The sequence below is a fragment of the Gavia stellata genome, chromosome 4, assembly GCF_030936135.1.
Source record: "Gavia stellata isolate bGavSte3 chromosome 4, bGavSte3.hap2, whole genome shotgun sequence".
Taxonomy (NCBI): domain Eukaryota; kingdom Metazoa; phylum Chordata; class Aves; order Gaviiformes; family Gaviidae; genus Gavia; species Gavia stellata.
Window position 1 is genome coordinate 38,248,952 of NC_082597.1, and position 6,573 is coordinate 38,255,524.

Here is a 6,573-nt window from a genome sequence, read left to right on the forward strand (position 1 = left end):
AAAACCTATTGACTGAAAGGGATATGGGATTTCATCCTAAATATGAATGTGTTTTTACAAATTTCAGGTACCATTTTACAATTTAATTAATGGGGCATTATGTTTAAAATGTGCTAGTAACAACTGAGATAGCTGAAGTTTTAAAGTAATGCAATTTATTGCCTAATATCCGTGCACGTGCATGCAGGTTTTTGAAGACTATGTGTAGGTTTGTATATTACATCTCTTTAAGTGACATATTTTTATTATTAATATAGCATCTTTACCTAGTGCTAATTTTCAGCTTATAACTCTGAAAATCCAGATGTATGTATTACAGGGCACCTAAAACTTAGTTATTTCTTGCTTTAAGATCTAATCCAAAGCCACTGGGATTTGTTGAATGACTCCTGATAACTTCAGTTGCTTTGGAATAGATGGAGATCGTGTTTTTATTGCTCAGTAAAAATGTACTACCACTATACAGACGATGCAGGGATAAACTTTTGCTGTAGGGTGTACAACTTTAAATTTCCTGGTAATCGTGCCTTTGAGGCAATATTTGATCAACAACTGTCCAAAGGCAGGCACAGCTGGTCTTCTTCCCTCCAACCGTTTATTCTTGCCTTTGTACTATATCCCATGTAGTAATAGTAGTAACAACCCCTGTGTGGGAAGTAATGAATCGAATTGGAGAGGTGATCTGGTAAGATAATTCCTTTTTTCTTTTCTGTAACAGTTCCCTGTTTCCAGTTTCTGCAGAGGGTTGTAGAAGTGGGTTCACAGGAGAAAGTGATTTCTTAGAGTAGCTTGAGAAGTGCAGCTGCTGAGTGTGTTGCCAAGTCCTAAAGTCTCAGCAAAACTGTCATGCTAACAGTGGAAAGATCAATTTTCTCCTCTTTAACTGTTCTGTTTTTTAAAGTTAAATGTGATGGAACATTAAAAAATGCACACCTCCCCCTCCACCCCAAAATGTAAGAGATTTTCCACTCACTGAAGCCCTTGGAAACTAGATTTTCTGTAGACTACCCTCTCATTTTTAAATGTTCAAAACATTATTATTAATTTGTAGAAGTTTTTGTTGTTCCATGTTTTTCTGGTGAAAGTATATACTTGCAATAAAGCTTTACAATGTCTTTCACGTACAGCATTAATGTCATGATATCCTGTAGTACTAAAATCTTTATCAAGTAAGTATGGAAAAGTTGTTCAAATATTTTTCCTTTTAAAGTATGTTTTTTTAGTGGCAAATTAAAATTTCTTGGAGATGCATTATCATTAATTCTAACATTTCAAAATGTAAGTGATTCTTCAGCTGATTTATATAGAGTTTCATGGTATGTTTGTACTATTGTTGCACCGAGAATTTTTTTTCCCCCACGTGTAGTGAAATCTCTATGCAGAGGTAGAACTCTATTTTTAAATTAACCTTAAGTTCACATTCAGATGTTTGGATGCTACCTTTAAGCAATCTGTACAGACCAATTGCAAACAAATACTGTTTCAGGAAAAGATGGAAATTGTCTTGATGCTGAATCCTGGCTTTGTCAGACCCTTTTTGAATACTGCCTGACAAATTCACTCCTAGTGGTAACTTCAGTTAGTTAGGACATTACAGGGCTGATAAATTTGATCCCTTATTTTCTGATGAGATGTCTATCGTGCTTTAGTCTGCTTCTACAGAGGAAAAAAACAGGTACTGTTCAAAAAACTGTATACTTAAATCTGTATGTTCAGTATCTGAAAGTTCAGCATCTGCAAGTTTTGCAGACCACACAGGGAGCCATCCACTGATCAGTCTTTGACCTGTGCTGCCTCTTGGTCTCTGCTCAATGGGCGGGGGAGGCATGGCCTTCTGGCAGCTTTGGAAGCCCATGTCTGGCTTGCTTGTGCTTCAGGGCCACCAATACCAGCACAGCGCCGGCAGCATTTGAACCTCTGAGTGGATAGAGTAAATGGGGAGGAACAAACAGTCGCTAGGGGTGACTTCATAACTTACTGAGTTTTTCATTATGCTGTTGACCCTTATCCCTGGTAGGTGATGTATGTTTTGCATGAGAATAGGTATTACCATAGAAAACAAAATTCACGGCAGAGTGAAATGCATTTTGGTCAGAAGCATGAGTGGCTATGGCTCTGTTGAGGGAGGATAAATTGTTCTGTTGGATACATGCTAAAAGCAGTACAATGTGCTGTACTTCTGGTTTGTAAGACATATGACTGACCAGTTTCACTTTAATAACACTTTTTTACCCAAATTTAAATAGAATACTCCAGCGAAGAAAAGCAGAAGGAGAGAAATCACAGTGACGGCCTGATGGCACACATGGCTTCTAGGCACACGTTTCTCTTACTGTTGTCATTTTGACTTATTTGGAGTAACCAGATATAAGTTTGTTCCGTAGCATTGTGAACTATTTCAAATCCGTCTTAGAAAGCAAGTGCTTTATGTGCTTAATTATATCGTTTGAGAAAAGCACAGATCAGTAAAAATAAATCAAAGTTTTGCAGCTATCATCTAAAGAATAAGCAAAAGACATCTCATTCTTTTCTCTCTTCCCGTATTTTATATAGTGACAGCTTGCTTATATTACTAAATATATTTTGAGTGATCAAATTGCAAACTAGAAGTTCTTGAATCACAAATTTTGATTGCCTGTCATTTTAATTTAAAAAAAAAAGAGCATGTATTTTCTATAAATTATTTATAAGTAAAATAATCCAGCTCAATTGTAACTCAGTTTGGGTGGAAGGAAGCAGGAATGCTTAAATCTGATTCAATATAAAATAAGCTGAAGTTACATTAACAGAAAGTTCATTAATATTCTCTTGTATTTTTAATGGAGAAATAATTTTAGTAGAAAATTTCACAAAGAGGTCATTAATTTGGTGCTATGTAGCTATGGTGCTATGTACCAATAACAACTTTAAATGGATCTCGTGCTGTGTTCAGAAAGACTCTTAGTATTCTCTGTTGTAATACTTGTTTAGAAACTATGATTAAAGATAAGTATTATTGTTCTGCAATTTCAGCATTGATTCCTGTGTAGAATTCTCTAAGATAACAATAAACATTAGCTTTCTAGTTTTTCTTTTTCTCCTCCTGGTTTGATGTAACGCAGAGCCAGTAGAGGGAGACAGAATATCTTATTTCGTGCAGAGATAGAGGTGTATGTCTGGTTTTCATAGGTTGGTGGCTTTCGTATCCTTTCCTTAAACATGAAGGGAAGTGTTTTGCAAATGTGGTCAGGCAATAACTGGATGAAAAGTTTAAAGTCAAGCTGTCCAATAAATGTTCACAAAGGAAGTATTAGGTTCTGTATGTGAAGTAGTTGAAAAATGGTGACAAATGGCTTCTTAATTGTAACTGAGATCATTAAGTCCCACATGGTTGTGGAGGTTATTCAGACTGAGTGAGCTGAATGTTTTGGAGTCCAACTACAGAAATTCAGAGGTTTATGTATATGCTTATTAGCACTACTTGTGATCTCTTTGAGCGCATCTTAACTGGATAGAAAGCCAGCACAAACTGGCATCATCTGTGCACAGATTGGTACCCTGTGTGTTCCCAGGGGATGGACAGAATTTCCTGGTAGAAGACCGGGCTATGAAGTCTCCTCAACTTCTGAGAATGTGTTACTGTCTCTGTAGCGTCAATTGTCCTCACAGGGTATGGAACGCAGAGGAAACTGGGAAAGCCTTGCCTGATGTTGTAATTGTATGAGTTGGTTAGGAGAGGACTGGGCAAGATCATCATCATCAGGTGTTTCTGGATAAGTGCAACTTAGATATGCAAAAGTACTCACACATCTAGATTAAAATTGTGTTTTCTCTCTTCTTGCTCCCTCCCTCCAAAGTTTCTCTTTAGCTTCAGTCCTGCTGCATCTGTGTTTTTCTGCACCTTTTTTTCCCCCTTTCTAACTCTTTATTAGCTTTTTTCACTTGATCCCACTCTTTAAATATTGGACTACTCAGCGCTGTTCCATTTTTCCCCTCCCTATGTCCTGTCTACCCTGCAGTGTCTACCACTGCCTCTCAGTCAGGCTACTCCCTGTCTTTGAGTTTTCCTCACATTGTTCCTTCGTCTCTTTCATACGTTCTTCCTTGTCTTTTTCCTGCATGCACTAATTATCTACTCACCTGTTTCCTCCATCCCTCCTCTTCCCGCAACATTTGTTATAAAACCAAGGCAGACATTCACAAATTTTAGTTCATAGGGTGAAAGTTTGATTAAAGGTGTGAAAACAGCTTTAATACAATATACTGTGGACTGTTAACACAGCATTTTTTAAATTTTAATATTGATTTGATTAAACTTGGAACTTCATAAGGTTCTTGGAGGAGAGGAAAATTTTTCACAATGAGAACAGTCAGCCATTGGAATAATCTCCCCAAGGAAGTGGTAGATTCCCCAGCATTGGACACCTTTAAGATTCGGCTGGACAGGGTGCTGGGCCATCTTGTCTGGACCATGCTTTTGCCAAGAAAGGTTGGACAAGATGATCCTTGAGGTTCCTTCTAACCTGGTATTCTATGATATAATTCTATGGTTGTCACTCTGGATCAGATGCCTTGTAACGTGGGGCAAACACTTGTGTACGTGTGTAATAATTCATGCAGGTCAAATTATGCATGTGGCTTATCTGTCTTTTCCCACTCACTTCCCAGTAGTTTGATGTACTCTTGCAGTTGTATAAATATGCTTTAACCTCGAACTCTTCAATTGCTCTGGTTTAATTTTTTTTTCTTTCTTTATGAAGAATTGAGTTACTCAGTGAATGCTGCTACTGTGGCAATTTTGCCCTACACCACCATCTCCCCTTCCCCCCCCCCAGTCTCCATTGTTATAAATTAGGAGCTGAATTTTAAGCTTGTATTTGCTTTTCATGTTCTTCACTTTAATGTTTGAAATATATATTAAAGAGGATGATGTTCTGTATTAAAAATGAAAAATATTAATGTAAAATATTAATGTCTGTGCAATTTCCAGTGTTGCATTTGCAATTAAAAGAGAGACTATCATGTACTTGCTGTGCTCATTTCCAACTCTAATTTGGATTTCCAAGTGGATATGAAACAAGTCATTCATTTAGAAAACGATGTCTCATTTTCAAGGTTTTGGTCTAATACATTTTAAATTTAACTCAGTAGCTCTGATGTTTGAAGCCAGATGAATCTGCTTCAGTAACTTTTTATAGCAATAACTATTTAATTGATCTATTAAAAGTACATTCCTCCTTTGATGCGGTTAAAACAGGAGGTTTACTTCTTATGGAGTCTGATTTCATGTGAGTCATCCTCAAATGACTCAACTGGCTGCATGTTTCAGTTCAGTAGCTTTCCTGTTACCTCATCTGTATTTGTGTGCTTGTTACATTACTAGTCTCTACCCTTTGTGGGTGCTAATGAATTTGATCCTTTAAATTGATGCTGCAGCTTTTTGAAATGCATACTTAAGAAACGTTGTTTGTGGCTACTTGTTGTTTTTTCCTAATGAATTGTTCTTAATTTAGTTTTCTACCTGATCTTTTGTCCTGTGAAGCCTGTTGGTGGAGAAAGGGAAATGGAACAAAACAGAATCACGAGCTTGAAAATGTCATAGTCATCTTAAGTTGTTTGTTTAAACTGTTGCCAAAGGTAGGCTGAATTTTCTTTACAGTCAGTTGCCTACTGGTAGCAATACATGTGTAAATAAATAGAATATTGCTATTGATTTTTAATTATTGCTATTTTCATCAAACTGTTAGTTATGCTGCATAGAGTGAAGGCTTTCTCTGTTACTTATGACTAAAGATGTGGAGGTGGTCTGAGGACTGGTTGGCAAGGATTTTGTAATCCATTCTATGTCCTGTGCTGGTTTGCAAGGGGTGAAGTAATGGGACAGTTGGAAAAGGAGAGAACATGTATTTAGGGATGCCAGAGCTTGGCTTAGTGGGGAAGGTAGCTGTGCGCTTGGTCCATAAGCTGCATTTAGCCACTGGACAGCAGTTCTTTTTATATGGATGATGAAGTTCACCTGCCAGTCCCCTGCGTATGGGCTGTGTACAAGGAAAAATGACTATAGATGTAAGTGTGATCTTAACTGACTTGTTCATTTTGTTCATTGTTACCCAGCATTATTAATAAATCTTGCGATGCTTAAAAATATTACTGGAGAACCCTTCAAAAGAGCCACCTATAGTGGTGAATATAAAATTAAATGCTGTCTGATTTTCATATTTCATTCAGCTTCAGCCAGCCAAGATTCTGGGAAATCAGAAAGCTTGTTCCATTGCAGCGGGAGCCTGCACTGAGAAGGATTACTTTCCTTTTAACACTAGGCTTGGAGGAGAAAGACTGCAAACGGTGTCATTCACTGCTGTACACCAGGTCACAAAGAAATGTTTCAATGAGTAGGTGTGTGTTATATTTAGTATTTGCTAATGTAAATTCCATTGTGTATTGTGGATATCTGTTAGTGAGTCTGGGAGAATGAAGAGAAAAGTGAGTGTTACCAAACATAATACCAGCAGTGTGAAACACTGAACAAGATGTTGATGCTTTGCAAGAGCAATGGGTTTTGTTTTTAAATGCCATTGGGAGTTTACTGTCATA